The following is a 21,732-nucleotide window of genomic DNA, read 5'->3' as shown; positions in this document are numbered from 1 at the left end:
TTGTTGTCACAACTTCTCAGGAATGGGTTATCTTTTTCTTCTTTTTGCTTCCTGCTCTGTTCAGTAGAAAGGCAGGCTTCTCCACAGTCCCATCACTGTGGCAGGGAGGCAATAGGGTTTCATTACTTTATCCTCCCTTTAGGTTTAACCCTTTGGAGTTCCAGCTTAATGTTGGGAAAGACTTCTTTAAGACATCCCATTGGCAGGAGGCCCTGGGCATCTGTCTCCTAACTGAAGCCCAAGTATGCAGTGTCAGCAAACTTCCCACCTGGTGAGGTGCAGCATGCCTGTAGTTCCAGCTACTCAGGAGGCTAGGGTAGGAAGATCACTTGAGTCCAGGAGTTCAAGGCCAACCTGGGCAACATGGCAAGACCCTATCTCTTAAAAAAAAAAAAAAATTAAGACCCATGTAAAAGACTTGCTATTCTCCAAATCTGCCATGTTATTGCTTACCCCCAGACCTTTGCACACACCCCTCCTTCCTCTTGTTCATATAACTCCTATTTGCTTTCTTCAAAACTAAGTTGAGAAACCACTTGCTCCAGGAATCTTTCCTTGATTACATATTAGTCCACATTTGATGCCTCTCCTATTTTTTTCTCACAGCATGCTGTGCATATGTCTACCACCGCATTGATCAAACCCATAGTGAATGTGTCGGGTTTACTTGTCTGTGGTCCCCCAGTAGCTGGTAAGTATCTTCAGGGAGCTAGGATCAATTTATTCCTCATTATTTCCCAAGTTCTTGCATAGTACTCAATAAATAACAGGCATTCAATGTCCTTACTTAAATGAATGAATGAATGAATTGTGTGTAAAGAATATTCGAAAAGACAAATTTCAAAAAAAAAAGCTCTAAAAGTCTGCAACACAGCTATTTTATTTGAATAAACTTATAGTCTCTCCAGGAGATTCCTTTGAAGGGGACAAATAATATGGTTTCTTGCAGATGTCTGCAAGTATGTGGTGTTTTTTATAGTTTCCTCCTCTTTTACTACAAACCTCCTCGAAGGTTTAATCTATTGTTCAGAGGAAAAATAAAACCCAAACCTAAAAGGCAGCAGGGATTGTAAATAGCTCGTTTATATCTGGGCGTGAGAAAGGTATTATTTTTGACTCCACTCTTCTTCCTATCATTTTCCAAAGACAGACAATTGGCTTGCCAAATAGAATAATCACCGTCCTTCCTGTGGCCCTTCCATCACTGCGGGTGGATAATATATAGGCCTCGAGAGTTTATCTCCCCATCATCCCTTCTATCAACTTTGGCATTGTCTCTGCTCCCCTTTAAATGGAAGCCTCACTGGACACTATAGATCATAAGACTTCCACCAAGTGCTCCAATATGAACAATTACTAAAAACATTTATAAATGGTTTGCTTTATGGGAAAAAATGCATCATTTATTATGTGATGTTTATCCTAGTTAAAATGAAGTTCCTCCAAATGCAGCATTTGTGACTTACAGAGAAGGGGGAAGAGAATTGAGAGAGAGTTGGGACTGTCCATTTGAAGAGATGTCAGATCTAGGCAGAAAGCCAGCAAACCACTTCAGTGCAAATGAGCAGCTCTTCGGTGTTCTCTGCTTTGTGTCCAAATCTCTTCCTAAGTCCATGGTCCACATCCACTGGCTCTATAGAGTCAAAACTTCCTGGGAAAAGATCATATAAAACATTAAAAAGAGAGTCAAAAGCAAATTTATTTCTTGTCAACAGAAGCTCTTAGGTCAGCCTGGGTACCCTGTCCAACATCTTTTGTATATGCCTCAGAAGATTTGCAGATGTGAGTCTATCAAATTACTTTGAGGATGAGTTGAAATGTAATCACCCTGGCCAGCCCAATTTTCAGTGACCATATCAGAATGAGCTGCAGTATAACCCCCAAGATCTCAGTGCTAAACACAACAAACATTTATTTCTCACATACTCTACATGTCTAATGCAGATCAGGGATGGTGGGTGGTATCTGGATCATTTTAGTCACTCTAGGACACAGGCTGATAGAGAATTCCTCTCCATGTGTGCTTCACAACCACCATGGCATGTGAAAAGCAATATGGTAGATCACATGCTGGCTGTTCAAGCTCTGCAGAAAGTGACATCACACCTAGTCACCTCATTGGCCAAAGCAGGTCACATGGCCAACCAAGCTTCAAAGGGGATGAAGAAGCATCATCTTACCGCATGCCCAGAAGGCCAGGCAACAGGAATGTTTGTGAATCGCTTTATTTCAATCACAGTGACCCTTCCCACATTTTCATATGCCATGCCCTAAGCTCTTTTAGTGGATACTCTCTTTAGCAGACTCTCTCAAAGCTGAAAAAGAGGTGAGCCCACCTTGGGAGGGAAATGATTGACTTTTCTAAAGCAGAAGACTAACCACATAAGGATGCTGCAGAGGGAATTCAAGCACCAGGGTGAAGACTGAGTTAGACTGACTGGTAAGCCCTTTCCGAGCCAGATTCTATGGTTCCCGGATATACAGGAATGCTAACCTAGCCTATTTTTATTAATTAAGGCTAAAAATTTGCCAATTCAGGCTAAAGATAGAGCAAATAAACCATAGTGGAATTTTTTGGCTTTGAATTGTCTGGGTAAATTATCTTGATGCTTATTAATTCATTCAACAATGAATGAATTACTTAATGTGTGCCAACAAAGGAGGAAGATGTGATGGGTGCTATCATGATGGGAAAAATATTTATTAAGCAGTTGTTTGTAATTCCTGAGTTCCAAGGACAATGGATATTGAGAATGATCTTTAATTTTGTTGAACAAGCATTAAAGGTAGGTATACAAACTGTGAAAGAGAAGTCTAGTTTGCAACATGAGAAAAGTGATAAAGACATCTGGAAGGAAAAATCCCAGATAATGGGAGGAGATTGGAAAGTGTGTGGCTGAGAAAGGGCTGTGAATGAAGAGACAAAAAGAGAAGTAGGCAAGGGAGTAGGTGTCAGGGAGGAAGAACAGCAAACAGGGCAGTTTCCCATGAATGAGACCTTTGGGAAAGGAGGCGAGGCATTTAAAGCGGATAGAGGGATAACTTTTGTTGTGCAGAGTATAATGTAATTCTCTGTTCTCAAAGCCCTCCTACGTAAGCTAGGAATGTTTTATAATATATAATTGTATTCTGGGGAAATTGATGATATACCTAAATTGGCCCCATGGATAATCCAAGGTCTTTGCAGTTTATCTTGACCAGCATTATAGAAAAAAATAAAGCAAAAATACAGGTGCAGGGAAATCCAACTTTGTTGAAGAAGAGGAATAGGGAGGGATTCAAAGAGAAGATGTAATAAAGTGAGAGTTTTAAGGGCCTTGGGATGGGATGAATGTATTTGCATGTGGGAGAAATGTGAATCACTGGAGGTCAGAGGGTGGACAGTGGCAGACAGACTTGAAGAGAACCCTCAGTGAGTCACACCCACACGTAATCCCTTCCCCTTGAGTGTGTGTATGAAATACTTGACTTGCTTCTAGCCTAAAGAGTGTTGTCAAAGTGAGAGAGAGCTAATTCCTTGATTGTTTTGTTATACAAGTCTCTATCTCAGCAAACTATAGCAAAAGATTCTCTTGCTAGCCTTAAAGAAGAAAGCCACCATATTGTGAGGGGACCATGTGGAATTAACCACAGGGGCCTCTAGGATCTGAGAGTAGCTCCCTCTGACAGTCAGAACACAAGCAAAATCATCAGTCCTACAACCACAAAAAAACTGAATTTTATTAAGTACCTCATGAGCTGGGAAGAGGACCATAAGCTTCAGAAAGGAAGGCAGCTCAGCCAACACACTGGTGATAGCCTTTGAGATCCTGACAAGAGGACCAGCTAAGCCATGCCAAGATGTCTGACCCATAGAAGGTGTGAGAAAATACATGTGTGTTGTTTTAAGCTACTAAGTTTGTGACAATTTATTATGCAGCAATAATAAACCAATACAAGAGGTGAGTATCAAGGACTGAATATATGAGCTCACCAAGTGGGAAGAGAAAAAAAGCTCTATAAGCAGAATCAATAGCACTGGGGCATGGGAAATGATGGCTTATTTGGGGGACTGTGAGTGGTTAGGTATGGCTGGCCTAGAGGGAGAGCTATAGGAAGGGTGGGAGATGGGGGGCTACAGAGAGGGGCCAGACCATGGAGAACACACCTTATATCCTACATGGGGAGTTTATGCTTTATTATATATTATACTGAGTGCTCAATAAATACTTTTTGCTCTGTTTTCAGATTTCTAGGACTTACTGAGAGAAAAGACAAGGTATAAATCATGGCTACCCTGGCTGCCTCCTGTCTCTCAGCCTGCTGCCCCATCCCAGGGAGTCCCTACTCAGTGGAGCAACAATACACAACTGTTCCAAACAACAAACTGCTCCACACTCCTCAAGAGTAGGTAACATTTTCTTGTTTCTGAACCCAACAGCTGAAACCAATCTACTATTTATTTTATTTATTTAATATGTATTTCATTTATTTAATATATATTTGTTGAATGACTATTAAGTGGATCCATCACTTTTGTCAACAAAAAGAGACAAACACTGTAAAATATTTAGAGAGGTTTATTCTGAGCCAAATAAATGACCATGGCCCAAGGGATAGTCTCAAGAGGTCCTGAGAACATGTACCCAAGGCAGTCAGACTGCAGCTTGGTTTTATACACTTTAGGGAGACATGAGACATCAATCAATACATCTAATGTATACTTTGGTTCAATCCAGAAAGGTGGGGCAACTCATAGTGAGGGCTTACAGTTCGTATGTATATTCAAAGATTTTCTGATTCACAGATGGTTGAAATAGTAAAGTTACTATCTAAAGACCTGGAATCAACAGAAAGGAGTTTCTGGGCTAAGATAAGGGTTGTAGAGACCAAGGTTCTTACTGTGTAGATGAAGTCTTGTAGGTAGCTGCCCTTGGAGGCAATAGAAGGTAAATGCTTTCTATTCAGACACTTAAAAGGAACTAGACCTTTCTGCTAATCTCTTCAGTATCAGAAAAAAACCTGGAAAGGGAAAGGGATTCTCTACACAATGTAAATTTCCCCCACAAGAAACAGCTTTGTGGGGCTATTTAAAAATATGTCTCAAACCCCTGACCCTCAGTGATCTGCCCGCCTCAGCCTCCCAAAGTGCTGGGATTACAGGCGTGAGCCACCACTACTCAGGAGGCTGAGGCAGAAGAATTGCATGAACCTGGGAGGTGAAGGTTGCAGTGAGCCAAGGTCACGTCACTGCACTCCAGCCCGGGCGACAGAGTAAGACTCCATCTCAAATAAAATAAAATAAAATAAAATAAAATAAAGATATGTCAAAGAAATATATTTTGGGGTAAAATATTTTCTGATTTCTTTCAGGGTTATCTGTCGTGTTATGCTATACTCAAGTCAGGTTGGAATTTGATATCGTATTACTACAAAGAGTCTGTTTTGTCAGTGTTAAGATGTCTGTTTTAATAGCTTCTTTTAATTTTTTTTTATTTTTTATTTTATAAAGACAGGGTCTCACTCTGTCATCCAGGCTGGAATGCAGTGGCACAATCATAGCTTACTGCAACCTTCAACTCCTAGGTTCAAGCAGTCCTCACACCTCAGCCTCCCAAAATGCTAGGATTACAGGCACAAGCCACAAGCCACCATGCCTGGCCTCTGTTAGGGCTGGTTAGTTGTGCCTGAACTCCAAAGTGAGGAGAGTACAATGAGACATGTCCTATCTCCCCTTCTCATGATGGCTTGAACTAGTTTTTTAGTTTTCTTTATAATCTCCTTGTCCAAGAGAAGGTGTCTATTCAGTCAGTTGGGAAGTTTAAAATTTAGTTTTTGTTTATACTTTTTACAGTTGCTGGGGACACAACAGTGAACAACAAGACCTTCTTTCAGGGCTTGTATTTTAGTAAGTGATGTTAGTAATCAATGCTTCAGTTTTCACATAGCAATTTCTTTCTTTTTTTTTTTTTTTTTTTTTAATAGAGACAAGGTCTCCTAGGTTGCCCAGACTAGTCTCAAACTCCTGGGCTCAGGTGATCTTTCCACCTTGACCTCCAAAAGTGCTGGGATTATAGGCACGAGTCACCGTGCCTGGACTTCATGTAGCAATTCTTCACTCTGTTATAAGACTTGACAGTTAGTTTTAAGTGCTTTACAGAGGAAGTCAAAATAACTGTCATGCCCATATCCACTTCTAAGCCAAACCTCTTGCTCTGTGTGCAGACATGTTTTTCTATCACATGATACCCCCACTCCTACCTGACACGATCCTACCCACAGATAATTGGACCAAGACAGAGCACTTGGTTCAAGAGCCACAGACACTTGGTTAACCAACAACAAATGATCTAGCATTTCCACAAGGTAGACCAATCAGATTGTCTCAGAAATCAAAGCAAAAATAAAATAAAAAATAAAAAAATATTATAAAAATAAAAAAATCAGAGAAGGAGCCAGTTAACAGAGAACTGGAACTGGAAGACTAATGAAAAAACAACCTACCACACGACTTGTCATCCAAACTGAGACACTGAAGAGTGAAAGAGGACACCAAAAGTAACTAAAATTCGTGCAAATTATACAAGTGTTACCAAAAATAAAATAAGGAGTTTTACATTTATATCACACCAAAGGTTACAAAACCACCTTAGCAAGAATGTCCAAAATGTCCTCTATAGGCTCTATGCCAGGACTGCTCAGCCTCTATTTTCTGCATTTAGGTCACATACCTCACCAATAATTTTCTAAATTTCTCAATGGCCTGTGGTAACTTTGTGCATTTCACAGGCTCAGGCCACAGCACAGATACCTAGCTGAGCAAGTGGCCAGCTGAGGCAGCAATGGAATACTTCTTCAATAGCCCACAAGGCCAGAGGGTTAGCTATCGCCATTCCTAGCTAAAGTGCACACATTATACTTCACTTAATGAGGGGGATACATTCTGAGAAATGCATCGTTAGGCAATTTTATCATTGTGTGAACATCAAAGTGTGTGCTTACACGAATCTAGGTGGTATACCCTGCTACACACCCACGCTATATGAGATAGCCTATTGCTCCTAGGCTACAAACCTGTCCAACATATTACTGTACTGAATACTATAGGCAATTTAACATAATGGTAAGTATCTGTGTAGCTAAACATATCCACACACTGTGCAGTGTAGAAAAGGTATGGTGAAAATATGGTATTATAATCTTATGAAATCACTGTCAATCAGCCCATCATTGACCAAAATATCATTATGTAGCACATGCCTGTACTTTATGGATGAGTGCCCTAAATCCTACCCTTCACAGAGGGTGTTAGTTACATTGTAATAATAAAGAGTCTGGAAAAGAGAAACAGATTATCATGGCCTTCTTTCAGATTTAATCCTGGATTAAAATGATACCCAGTTCACTTCACTTGCATTTCACATTGGTAAAAGCTACAAGGACAAAGCTTTGGTGATGGTCTACCAAAGTCATCCTGGCTTATTTTAATGTTACTCTTAACATTAAAATATCATTAAAAATGAAAAATTCAGGACAAATGTAAAGCCACAAGGAACGCCAGACATTATAATTCACCTTAATTTTCCTGAGATAACTTGATCTTGGTTTGAAAACAAAAGAACCCATTACGGTAGTACACCATATTCAGTAGTTAGAATTCTTTTGTCTGCATGCAACAGAAAACTCAATTTAAACTGGCCTAGATGAAAAGGAGATGCATTAGGTCACACAACTATACAACCTGGCTTCAAACAGGTCTGGATCTGGACCTCAACTGACATCAACAGGACTTATTTCCTGTTTCTGCTTCTCTGAAGGAGCTCCAACTTCAGTCTCCTGGCCACGTCTCCCAATAGTTCAGACTCTTTCCTCATGGGGATAGTGGCTGTTAACCTCCTGGTGCTACCCCAACCCACAGAGTGTGATCCAGCATCTCAGCGGAAGTCCTGAGATGCACTTTGATTGGATCCACCCCTGAAGTAACAATGAAGTCCACAGAAACAGCACAAATGCTTGAGTTAAACCACACAGCACCCTCCTCTGGTGCCCAGGGTGGGTAAATTCCTATCTAACCCTCATGAGAAAGATCCTGACTGATTATGCACCTCATGGGCCTAGTCCTTGTGACCAAGTGACTGAGTTCCAGTAAAGGGGTTCAGAATACACCACTGTGGCACAAAAATCATTTGGGGCTGAAGGCATTTGAGAATCAACAGATGCAAAAACTTTTTTTTAACTCCTCTTACCTGTCTAGAAACAGAAAGAATTCAACTGTCATAAACTCCATCCCAGGGCAGAGAAGATTAATTCCTATCACCAGAAAAGAGATGTCTACAACAGCATAAGAAATCACCTAAACAAAAGTTGTCACAAAACTATCATATCTCTAATCTATTCTCCTAAGGGCCCATTTACCTTTCTTAAAAGTCATTGCTGGAACAAAAGGCAGCAGAAACTTCTGCAGACTTAAATGTCCCTGTCTGACAGCTTTGAGAACGGACAGTCTGGCTCCTCAAGTGGGTTCCTGACCATCTAGTAGCCTAACTGGGAAATACCTCCCAGTAGGGGCCAATTGACACCTCATACAGCCAGGTGCCCCTCTGAGACAAAGCTTCCAGAGGAAGGATCAGGCAGCAACATTTGCCGTTCTGCAGCTTCTGCTGGTGATACCCAGGCAAACAGGGTCTGGAGTGGACCTCCAGCAAACTCCAACAGACCTGCAGCTGAGGGTCCTGACTGTTAGAAGGAAAACTAACAAACAGAAAAGACATCTGCACCAAAACCCCATCTGTACATCACCATCATCAAAGACCAAAGGTAGATAAAACCACAAAGATGGGGAGAAACCAGAGCAGAAAAGCTGAAAATTCTAAAAATCAGAGCTCCTCTTCTCCTCCAAAGGAACGCAGCTCCTCGCCAGAAACAGAACAAAGCTGGACGGAGAATGACTTTGACAAGTTGAGAGAAGAAGGCTTCAGACAATCAGTAATAACAAACTTCTCCGAGCCTAAGGAGAATGTTCAAATCCATCACAAAGAAGCTAAAAACCTCAAAAAAAAAATTAGACAAATGGCTAACTAGAATAAACCACGTAGAGAAGACCTTAAATGACCTGATGGATCTGAAAACCATGGCACAAGAACTATGTGACACTTGCACAAGCTTCAGTAGCTGATTCCATCAAGTGGAAGAAAGGGTATCAGTGATTGAAGATCAAATGAATGAAATGAAGCAAGAAGAGAAGTTTAGAGAAAAAAGAGTAAAAAGAAATGAACAAAGCCTCCAAGAAATATGGGACTATGTGGAAAGACCAAATCTACGTCTGATTGGTGTACCTGAAAGTGATGGGGAGAATCGAACCAAGTTGGAAAACACTCTTCAGGTTATTATCCAGGACAACCTCCCCAACCTAGCAAGGCCGGCCAACATTCAAATTCAGGAAATACAGAGAATGCCACAATATACTCCATGAGAACAGCAACTCCAAGACACAAAATTGTCAGATTCACCAAAGTTGAAATGAAGGAAAAAATGTTAAGGGCAGCCAGAGAGAAAGGTTGGGTTACCCACCAAGGGAAGCCCACCAGACTAAGAGCAGATCTCTCTGCAGAAACTCCACAAGCCAGAAGAGAGTGGGGGCCAATATTCAACATTCTTAAAGAAAAGAATTTTCAACCCAGAATTTCATATCCAGCCAAACTAAGCTTCATAAGTGAAGGAGAAATAAAATCCTTTACAGACAAACAAATGCTGAGAGATTTTGTCACCACCAGGCCTGCCTTACAAGAGCTCCTGAAGAAAGCACTAAACATGAAAAGGAACAACTGGTACCAGCCACTGCAAAAACATGCCAAATTGTAAAGACCATAGATGCGAGGAAGAAACTGCATCAACTAACGAGCAAAACAACCAGCTAACACCATAATGACAAGATCAAATTCACACATAATAATATTAACCATAAATGTAAATGGGCTAAAAGCTCCAATTAAAAGACACAGACTGGCAAATTGGATAAAGAGTCAAGACCCATCAGTGTGCTGTATTCAGGAGAACCATCTCAGGGGCAGAGACACACATAAGTTCAAAATAACAGGATGGAGGAAGATCTACCAAGCAAATGGAAAACAAAAAAAAGCAGAGGTTGCAATCCTAGTCTCTGATAAAACAGACTTTAAACCAACAAAGATCAAAAGAGACAACAAATGTCATTACATAATGGTAAAGGGATCAATTCAACAAGAAGAGCTATCTATCCTAAATATATATGCACCCAATACAGGAGCACCCAGATTCATAAAGCAAGTCCTTAGAGACCTACAAAGAGACTTAGACTCCCACACAATAATAATGGGAGACTTTAACACCACACTGTCAACATTAGACAGATCAATGAGACAGAAAGTTAAAAAGGATATCCAGGACTTGAACTCAGCTCTACACCAAGCAGACCTAATAGATATCTACAGAACTCTCCACCCCAAATCAACAGAATATACATTCTTCTCAGCACCACATCGCACTTATTCCAAAATTGACCACATAGTTGGAAGTAAAGCACTCCTCAGCAAAGGGAAAAGAACAGAAATTACAACAAACTGTATCTCAGACCACAGTGCAATCAAACTAGAACTCAGGATTAAGAAACTCAATCAAAACTGCTCAACTACATGGAAACTGAACAACCTGCTCCTGAATGACTACTGCGTACATAACAAAATGAAGGCACAAATAAAGATGTTCTTAGAAACCAATGAGAACAAAGACACAACATACCAGAATCTCTGGGACACATTTAAAGCAGTGTGTGAGGGAAATTTATAGCACTAAATGGCCACAAAAGAAATCAGGAAAGATCTAAAATTGATACCCTAACATCACAATTAAAAGAACTAGAGAAGCAAGAGCAAACGCATTCAAAAGCTAGCAGAAGGCAGGAAATAACTAAGATCAAAGCAGAACAGAAGTAGATAGAGACACAAAAAACACTTCAACAAAAGTGATAGACTGCTAGCAAGACTAATAAAGAAGAAAAGAGAGAAGAATCAAATAGATGCAATAAAAAGTGATAAAGGGGATATCACCACCAACCCCACAGAAATACAAACTACCATCAGAGAATACTATAAACACCTCTACGCAAATGAACTAGAAAATCTAGAAGAAATGGATAAATTCCTGGACACATATACCCTCCCAAGACTAAACCAGGAAGAAGTTGAATCCCTGAATACACCAATAACAGGCTCTGAAATTGAGGCAATAATTAATAGCCTACCAATCAAAAACAGTCCAGGACCAGATGGATTCACAGCTGAATTCTACCAGAGGTACAAGGAGGAGCTGGTACCATTTCTTCTGAAGCTATTCGAATCAATAGAAAAGAGGGAATCCTCCCTAACTCATTTTATGAGGCCAGCATTGTCCTGATACCAAAGCCTGGCAGAGACACAACAAAAAAAGAGAATTTTAGACCAATAGCCCTGATGAACATCGATGCGAAAATCCTCAATAAAATACTGGCAAACCAAATCCAGCAGCACATCAAAAAGCTTATCCACCATGATCAAGTTGGCTTCATCTCTAGGATGCAAGGCTGGTTCAACATATGCAAATCAATAAATGCAATCCATTATATAAACAGAACCAAAGACAAAAACCACATGATTATCTCAATAGAAGCAGGAAAGGCCTTTGACAAAATTCAACAGCCCTTCATGCTAAAAACTCTTAATAAACTAGGTATAGATGGAATGTATCTCAAAATAATAAGAGCTATTTATGACAAACTCACAGCCAATATCATACTGAATGGGCAAAAACTGGAAGCATTCCCTTTGAAAACTGGCACAAGACAAGGATGCCCTCTCTCACCACTCCTATTCAACATAGTGTTGGAAGGTCTGGCCAGGGCAATCAGGCAGGAGACAGAAATAAAGCGTATTCAATTAGGAAAAGAGGAAGTCAAATTGTCCCTCTTTGCAGATGACTTGATTGTATATTTAGAAAACCCCACCATTTCAGCCCAAAATCTCCTTAAGCTGATAAGCAACTTCAGCAAAGTGTCAGGATACAAAATCAATGGCCAAAAATCACAAGCATCTTATACACCAATAACAAACAAAAGAGAGCCAAATCATGAGTGAACTCCCATTCACAATTGCTTCAAAGTGAATAAAATACCTAGGAATCCAACTTACAAAGGATGTGAAGGACCTCTTCAAGGAGAACTACAAACAACTGCTCAACGAAATAAAAGAGGACACAAACAAATGGAATAACATTCCATGCTCATAGACAGGAAGAATCAATATTGTGAAAATGGCCATACTGCGCAAGGTAATTTTTAGATTCAATGCCATTCCCATCAAGCTACCAATGATTTTCTTCACAGAATTGGAAAAAAAACTACTTTAAAGTTCATATGGAACCAAAAAAGAGCCTGCATTATCAAGACAATCCTAAGCAAAAAGAACAAAGCTGGAGGCATCACACTACCTGACTTCAAACTATACTACAAGGCTACAGTAACCGAAAGTGCATGGTACTGGTACCAAAACAGAGGTATAGACCAATGGAATGGAACAGAGCCCTCAGAAATAATACCACACATCTACAACCACCTTGTATTTGACAAACCTCACAAAAACAAGAAATGGGGAAAGGATTCCCTATTTAATAAATTATGCTGGGAAAACTGGCTAGCCATATGTAGAAAGCTGAAACTGTATCCTTTCCTTACATCTTATGCAAAAATTAATTCAAGATGGATTAAAGACTTAAATGTTAGACCTAAAACCATAAAAACCCTAGAAGAAAACCTAGGCAATGCCATTCAGGACATAGGCATGGGCAAGGACTTCATGACTAAAACACCAAAAGCAATGGCAACAAAAGCCAAAATTGACAAATGGGATCTAATTAAACTAAAGAGCTTCTGCATAGCAAAAGAAACTACCATCAGAATGAACAGGCAACCTACATAATGGGAGAAAATTTTTACAATCGACCCATCTGACAAAGGGCTAATATCCAGAATCTATAAATAACTTAAACAAATTTACAAGAAAAAAATCAAACAACCCCATCAAAAAGTGGGCAAAGGATATGAACAGACACTTCTCAAAAGAAGACATTTATGTAGCCAACAGACACATGAAAAAGTGCTCATCATCACTTGCCATCAGAGAAATACAAATCAAAACCACAATAAGATACCATCTCATGCCAGTTAGAATGGTGATCATTAAAAATTCAGGAAACAACAGGTGCTGGAGAGGATGTGGAGAAATAGAAACACTTTTCCACTGCTGGTGGGACTGTAAACTAGTTCAACCATTGTGGAAGACAGTGTGGCGATTCCTCAAGGATCTAGAACTAGAAATACCATTTGACCCAGCCATCCCATTACTGGGTATATACCCAAAGGATTATAAATCATGCTGCTATAAAGACACATGCACATGTATGTTTATTGAGGCACTATTCACAATATCAAAGACTTGAAACCAGCCCAAATGTCCATCAATGATAGACTGGATTAAGAAAATGTGGTAAATATACACCATGGAATACTATGCAGCCATAAAAAAGGATGAGTTCATGTCCTTTGTAAGGACATGGATGAAGCTGGAAACCATCATTCTGACTAAACTATCGCAAGCACAGATAACCAAACACCACATGTTCTCACTCATAGGTGGGAATTGAACAATGAGAACACTTGGACACAGGATGGGGAACATCACACACCGGGGCCTGCCATGGGGTAGTGGAAGGGGGGAGGGATAGCATTAGGAGATATACCTAATGTAAATGACGAGTTAATGGGTGCAGCATGCCAACATGGCACATGTATACATATGTAACAAACCTGCACATTGTGCACATGTACCCTAGAATTTAAAGTATAAAAAAAAAAAAATTGGTTTTCCTGTAAGTGCCTTTCACCCCCCACTTTCCCTATTAAGATGGTATATAAACTCCAAATTCGAATTGCCTCCTTGAAGCATATTTTTCGTGAACTCCTGTGTACTACATCAATAAAAATCTGTCCTTTCTTTGCTAATCTGTCTTTTGTCTGTTTAGTTTGCAGGCCCCCAGTCACAAACCTAAGAGAGTAGAGGAAAAGTTTTTCCTCCCTGACACAGCCAATTGAATGAAAACAGAAGTGAAGTACAACCTTCCAAGCTTGGCCCATAAAATGTGCCACACGCTCCTCTAAATTGTTCCAAACATTCTTAAAGTTGTCCAATAACTGAACTATATATCATTTTTTAAATTTAAAATTAAATGAATAGAAATTAAATTAAAAATTCAGCTCATGTTTAATTGCCTCAATTTTTCTAGTACTTCTTAAGCGTTGCCAAATTGGCCCCAAATGTATGATATTAAATTTTGGTCATTTGCCTAAGTATTCAGATCAGAGAATGTACTAAGGCTTAGAAGAAGTGCTAAATCCTATGGTTCTCATGTTGTTCATAAATACCTACCAAAAATCAACCATAATTATCGTTCTCTTGATATACAATTAACTAGAAGAGAAGAATGATGATCATTAAGAGCATGTCACATAACATAGTGAAAGGGTGCACACACCGGAAGGAAGAAGAATTGAGCCTCAGCGTTCCCCGTGCCGCCTATCAATTTCCTGACTCAGGGCTCCAAATCCACCCCTGACTGCCCTGCCTAGCCTGCTGGCACAGCTGCATAATGTTAAGCTCTAGCATCAGTAGAAAACATGGGAGGGACACAGGCTGAAGAACAAGCTTTTCCTCCTGGTTCCTGGGCTGGTGTGCATGGAACACCAAATGAAGCTCTCCCCTAACAAATGTAAGCAGAATCCTGGTGGGTACCGTGGGTGGTCCAGCTAGCTCCCTTTCAGTAAGTTCAGTAACATCCTCCATGGGCAGCTCACAGGGAGTTTTGAAAGTGCCCTAGCTTCAGCAGCAATCCTCCTAACCAGGTGGATTCATGTGAGTTCCATGGGTTCCCCAACTGGCCTCATGGTGAGTGCAGCAGCACTCCTTTCAAGGCAGCTTCCCTACAAATTTCATCAGCACCCGGCAGGCAGTTTCCTGTCAGTCTAGGCTTGCTCAGGCAACCCTATGACTTTCTCTGCCATTCAGTGAACTGTAACCATACCTTCTCAAATAAGGTCTGAATCCCATCTTTGGAGAGGGCCCCCCTTTCCAAGTTTGTCTTTCACTGGGTATGCTCTCAGAGCCCTCAAGTATATTCTAAGAATTCTTTCCTCTCCCCTTTTAGTGAAGTTCCTGTAAATAGTAATTCTTTATATAAAACTTTCTTGTTCAAGTTACTATGTGGTTTCTGTCTCCTGCCTAGACCCTAACTGATACACTTCCTTGTCCAGATGATACTGGGTGAGACAGATCCTTTCTGGAAAAAAGGAATCAAATATTCCCCATCCTTGGGGATCCCTGAAATTAGACTTATAAAGTAGCTTTCTGTCAGTTGATACCTATTAAACAGCAATGTCACCATTTTTCATGAAATTATTAAGACCACTGACTTCTCAGTTTGAGAAAGAAGACATAAAAATGATTGCAATTCAGCTTTTACTGATAACCTGTGAGAGTTGAGAAATGTCTTGCTGAAGTAAATGGCAAATGAAACTAATATTATCCCACTCTAGTGAGACAATCATGTTGGCAGCCTTTTTTTTTTTCATATTTTGCTTTGTTGCATGATATTTTCCTCTAGTGTGGGTCTCCAAAAACCAGGAATAGAGAGTGCATGAGGAATTCCATGCAAGACTAAAGCTGATCTCAGTCTTCTTGTGCTACTGGACACTCAACAAGGCAGGCATATTCAATTATTCGCACTACTTTTCCTGCAAGATGAATCTCATTCAGGCTGTAATGTGCCAGTCTCAAAGTCCAGTGCTATGAACAGTCTCTGTGAAGGCAACACGGCATTCTCTAGACTTCTATGGCCTGCCTGGTGCTTGGGCCTCAGGCTAGGGTGGCTCTGCTCTATGGGAATTTCAAACAGAAATTTTACTGGGGTAAAAAACACCACAAAGCATTCAACAAGATGAATAGTTGGAAGCAGAAATCATACTGCTGTCAATCAGGAATCACCAGCTCTGATCCTTTCTGCACAAATGAGACAAAAGAAGAAAATGTGTGGCCGGGCGCGGTGGCTCAAGCCTGTAATCCCAGTACTTTGGGAGGCCGAGGCGGGTGGATCACGAAGTCAGGAGATCGAGACCATCCTGGCTAACATGGTGAAACCCCGTCTCTACTAAAAATACAAAAAACTAGCCGGGCGTGGTGGCGGGCGCCTCTAGTCCCAGCTATTCGGAGGCTGAGGCAGGAGAATGGCGTAAACCCGGGAGGCGGAGCTTGCAGTGAGCCGAGATCGCGCCACTGCACTCCAGCCTGGGTGACACAGCGAGACTCCGTCTCAAAAAAAAAAAAAAAAGAAGAAAATGTGAAAGGAGATGATGGGGCAAAATGAAGTATTTACTAGCACCACCACACCTGGTTTGGGCACTTCAAGGAAAACAGTAAATAAAAGAATCTCTATTATCAAGGCAATTGAAAAAGAGGAAGAATCAAGTCAGAAAACAGGAGAGCAACTGGATAGCAGACCAAATCCAAACCGATTTTAAATAACACAAAATAACATGAAAAGTATGAAGTCTGTTATATCACAGGTGTTTTATATATCATCTTCATTTTCTGATTTTAATTCATTAGGTTTTAGAACCCTGATTACTGTATTAATGGGGAGGAAACAAACTTTTTTCTCTACCCTCTTAGGTTCAGTCCTTGGGGCCCTGCAAATTAAACTTAGATCAACAGGAGAGAGTGGTTATTTTATAAATATGGTGGAGGGCCTCACAGAAATAAAATGAAAACTCAAAAAGGTGGGCAGACCTAGAGGCTCATATATCATTTTAACAAAGAAGAATAAACTTGTGGAGAAATGACAAAACAAAGGAATAGAGTTTTGAGCTTCTGGGAACAGTAAATTGTGGCAAGATAAATATATAAGGAACCTAACAGAAGATAAGGATTGTTTAGTAAAGTTTGTGCAGGGCCATCTTGATGCTGACTTTCCATTGCCTTCAGTGCCATAAAACTTACCTGGTAGAGAGGATTCATGGTAGTCCTCATTTCTCAGAAGTTTCTGCTCTTAATCAGATAAGAGAAGGTCTAAGAAGGCTTCTTTCTGTACCTGTTGATTCTCAATGGCCTGCAGCTCAAAATAATTTTTATGCCAAAGTGGCATATTTAGGGGTGGCATATTCTGATCTCCTTCCACAGCAACAATGATTATAACACCATCTTGAATTTATCTAGAGAGATGTAAACTCTAACAAGCACTATCATCATGAATATAATGGCTCTCTCATTCTGAAATAAATGTTATGTGAATGTTTACAGTTTTATAAATGCTAATTTCTAGTCAGGAAAACAAAGCAATTCAAGAATTAGCCACAACAGGAAACTAACATGAGAAATGACAAGTTATTTCCAGATTACATGAAACTATCCCCCAAATATGCAGCAATTGCACTTCACAAAGCATTTTTTTATTCATTCAACAAAAATGTATTCAGCACTACTAAGATCAGGTATTATTCTAGGCACAGTGAATAAAATAGACAAATGACAGCTCTTACAAACTTACATTCACCATTTCATTGGGCTCTTAGTCCTACCTTTTTGAGACAAGTTGCCCAGCATTAACCCGAAAACTGCAATCAGAAACAAAGATAACCTGTTAGTACAGCATGTTGAAGAAGGGGGTGGGGAGTAATACTATGAAACTTGAAATCACATATTCAACATTTTAAATCCTGATTCAAATCCTACATCCATTATTAACTGTGTGATCTTTAGCAAGTAACCAAATTTTTCTCAGCCTCACTTTCCTGTTCTGTAAAATGGAGATGGCAGCAGCCTAACCCTTCATGTAAGGGTGAACACTAAATCAAAATATGGATACTCTGTGAAGTGCTTTACATTCAAAGGCTTTCTAAGGAATGGAATGGAATAGAATGAAACTGGCTTGGATTGAATTAGACTGACAGGAGTACTATAAAACCAACAGGGAGGAGATTGTGGATGGGAGTAGTCTCTTGCTTGTCTCATGCATTGCCTAAGAATCATTTAGAGTTGATTCAAGAGAATTGCAGTTTGTAAATCACTTGGACAAAATCAAATCCTTGTTTATCCTAATAGTAACAAAGTTTCCACTTATGAAGGGTTTATTAAGTGACTGGCACTTCATGAGTCAGACTCTTTAGGTACACAATTTCATTTAATCATTACAAATCTCAAAGAAGTAGATACTATTACTTAGGGAGCTGAAAGACAGAAACAGTTGTTAGAATTCAAAGCCAAAGGTCTGTGGCAGCATTGCATAAAGCCAAACAGCTTGGCCATCAGTGGTGAGTAACCCCTCTTATCCAGACCATTGTGGTGGCCTTTTCAAGAGTTTTTCCAACCCCATCACTACACCTTCCAGCCTATCCTCCACATTGTGGCTACAGTGCTATTTTTAAACATATTTACTCTGCCTTTAATCTGCTTAAAGCCATGTAATACAGTGATTCTCAAACTTAAACCTGCACACAGGACACTGTTCAAGTACAGATTCCAATACTGAAGGTCTGGAGCGAAGCCCGAGGGTCTGTTTTCCTAGAAAACCCCCAGGGATGCAGCTGCTGCTGGTCCTAGAACCACACTCGATGGAACTAGGCTTTCTTAGAGACTCACCACATGCAGGGCCTAGTCCAAATGCACTACTCCAACACACGCATAATATTTCTTTTCTTTCCTACTCCCAACTAGCTCCAACAGCTCCACGTCCATGCTTTTAACACACAGAGCTACTTCATGTCCCTAGTAAGTTTTCCTTCTGCCTTGTTGAATAGTATTTCTATGGCTAGATTGCCCTTTCATGACACACTTCCTCACCCATTCTTGCCTTCCCTTCAGTCCCCTAGAGTTCCTCCCAGTCTCTTAACACCCAACTAAGTAGCCATTTGGATGAAGCCCCTCCCAGGCAGCATTAACTATTCCCTTCTCTGTACCCTGCAGCACTTGACACTGTCTCAGAAGTAGCTATCTTGTTTGTATGCCTATATCTTTAAGTGCCTATTTCCATCTCCAGACAGGCACTCCTTGCCTGCCTAATTCATGTTTATATCTGGAGTTTGCTTAATGCCAAACATCAACAATGGTTGTAAAGTTGGCTTGCACTAGGGAAACTTAAACCACTTTCAGAATGCTACTATAGACACCGGAAGGATCTGTATAGGGTGTGGTCTTCCAGAACAGAGTAGGCTGATTGATTGTCTACAGATCTAGAGGTGGGCTGGGCATGGTGACTTATGCCTGTAATCCCAGCACTCTGGGAGGCCAAAGTGGGCAGATCAAGAGTTCAAGACCAGCCTGGCCAATATAGTGAAACCCTGTCTCTACCAAAAATACAAAAATTAGCCGGGTGTGATGGCATGCACCTGTAATCCCAGCTACTCACGAGGCTGAGGCAAGAGAATTGCTTAACCTGGAAGTTGCAGTGAACTGAGATTGTGCCACTGCACTCTAGCCTGGGTGACAGAGAAAGATTCTGTATTGGAAAAAAAAAAAAAAAAAGATCTGGAGGTGGGAGCCGCCAGCACAAAAACGCCAAAAGGTGAATCATCTCTTAACTCTAACCTCGGTTTCCATAAAGGGGTATGTGATGTTTATACTGACAGCTTTTCAGTGGGGGTGGAGGAAAGAAAAGAGGGAGAGAAGGAGGGAGAGGGAACAGGGAGGGGATGGAGAGAACTGAAAGAAACTGAACTTGAAGCATCTGAAAAGAAATCTTGACTTACATTTTGTTTGGGGAGTGATTTGTTCCACTCAGCTTGACCAAGGAATGCCAGTGATTCTGAGAGTTTTCAAACCATGTGCCACTTAGTTTTCCATTTCAGAAGTAACCTTGCCCTCTCCTCTATTTCTATGTTTTTCAAGCACAATTTATTATTCCAGTCAGGAAGCTTTCTCCAAAATGTGGCTCTGAAAGGCAGGGAGAAGTACTTGCCATGACTCAATGTCAAAGTGACTTTTCTTTCTTTTACTTTTGCTTTTGTTAGATCTTCAGTTACTAGGTTCTGTGTGTACCATATAACAAGCCATACAGTGTAGGGGTGGGTTTCTAAGTTAATCATCTCCCCATCAGTCTCCTAATTGCCAGTGGAGATGGATTTAAGACACATTTTAAAGATAGAAAGGGCAGAATTTGCTAATAGATTAGATTAAAGGATGAGGGAGAAAGGATAGCTCAGTTTGTTAGTTTGAGCAACTGAGTCAAAGGGGTGCTATTTCTCTGAGATGAGAAGACAGCAGGGAAGGTTCAGCTTAGGGGAGGAGGAGAGAATCTGGAGTTCCAGTGAGGCCATGAGAAGTTTGTTAGGCATCCAATGAAAATGCTGAGCAAGCAGTTAGATAGCGATCTGTTCTGAAAAGAGAAGTCTGTTCTGGAGGTTAAATCTGCACATAAAGGGGCAGCTGAAGCAATGATAATAGAGAGGAAAGGACAGGCATGCATATCTTGTGAATGATTTTAAGGACAACAGTTTTAGTATTTCAACACGTATAGTGATTATTCTTGGTTTCTCACAAATAGTCTTTAACTTGTACTAGGTTTTTTAGTTTATTTGATTTCAGGTTTTTTATTTTTAGGATTAGCTGTTTAAAAACCTTATTAAATGGCTTTTTGCAACTAGAAACATAATCACAATTTGTTGGTGTAATGACTTATAATAATAGATCTCTTAATATTGAACCATCCTTGCATTGATAAAAGAAATCCTAGGCCGGGCGCGGTGGCTCAAGCCTGTAATCCCAGCACTTTGGGAGGCCGAGACGGGCGGATCACGAGGTCAGGAGATCGAGACCATCCTGGCTAACACGGTGAAACCCCGTCTCTACTAAAAATACAAAAAAAACTAGCTGGGCGAGGTGGCGGGCGCCTGTAGTCCCAGCTACTTGGGAGGCTGAGGCAGGAGAATGGCATAAAAACCCAGGAGGCGGAGCTTGCAGTGAGCTGAGATCTGGCCACTGCACTCCAGCCCGGGCAACACAGCGAGACTCCATCTCAAAAAAAAAAAAAAAAAAAAAGAAATCCTGGCCGGGTATGGTGGCTCACACTTGTAATCCCAGCACTTTGGGAGACCAAGGCAGGTGGATCACCTGAGGTCAGGAGCTCAAGGCCAGCCTGACCAACAAGGTGAAACCCTGTCCCTACTAAAAATGCAAAAATCAGCCAGGCTTGGTGGAAGGCACTTCTAGTCCCAGCTACTTGGGGAGCTGAGACAGGAGAAATGCTTGAACCCGGGAGGCAGAGTTTGCAGTGGGCTGAGATCACGCCACTGCACTCTAGCCAGGGCGATCTAGTGAGACTCCATCTCAAAAAAAAAAAAAGAAGAAGAAATCCTATTTGGTTCTGATATATTATTCTTCTACTGTATTGCCAGAACTGATTTATAATTCAGTACTCTCTTTGGAATGGATATGCATATATTCATATGTAAAATTGGCTTATAGTTTCCTTTTTAATTTTTTTTAAGATTTTGGCATTATGTTTGTACTAGCCTTATAAAATAAATTCTGTTACCCAGAAGAGTTTCCTTAACATAGAAATTTTATCTCTTGGGCAAAACCATCTAAGTTTGGTGCCTTTTTGGATGGTAATTTTTAATAATGTTTTCAATTTATCCTATGTTAT

General features: G+C 40.5%; 2 protein-coding genes and 1 long non-coding RNA gene across 3 annotated transcripts in view; 2 read left to right on the top strand and 1 right to left on the bottom strand.

Moving 5' to 3' along the window:
• Nucleotides 1–21,732, top strand: part of RGR (retinal G protein coupled receptor) — a 282,289-nt gene that overhangs the window by 51,641 nt on the left and 208,916 nt on the right. The window lies entirely within an intron of this gene.
• The window catches only part of GHITM (growth hormone inducible transmembrane protein), a 773,276-nt gene that overhangs the window by 657,047 nt on the left and 94,497 nt on the right, over nucleotides 1–21,732 (top strand). The gene's annotated exons all lie outside the window — the stretch shown is intronic.
• On the bottom strand, nucleotides 1,383–20,010 carry LOC126962648 (uncharacterized). Its single transcript, XR_007728756.1, has 3 exons — nucleotides 19,838–20,010; nucleotides 17,672–17,707; nucleotides 1,383–1,651 (listed from the first exon to the last, which is right to left on the bottom strand). It is a non-coding gene; the product is annotated as an uncharacterized LOC126962648 (long non-coding RNA).

Source organism: Macaca thibetana, chromosome 9, assembly GCF_024542745.1.
Source record: "Macaca thibetana thibetana isolate TM-01 chromosome 9, ASM2454274v1, whole genome shotgun sequence".
Taxonomy (NCBI): domain Eukaryota; kingdom Metazoa; phylum Chordata; class Mammalia; order Primates; family Cercopithecidae; genus Macaca; species Macaca thibetana.
This window is presented reverse-complemented; position numbering and strand designations above follow the sequence as displayed.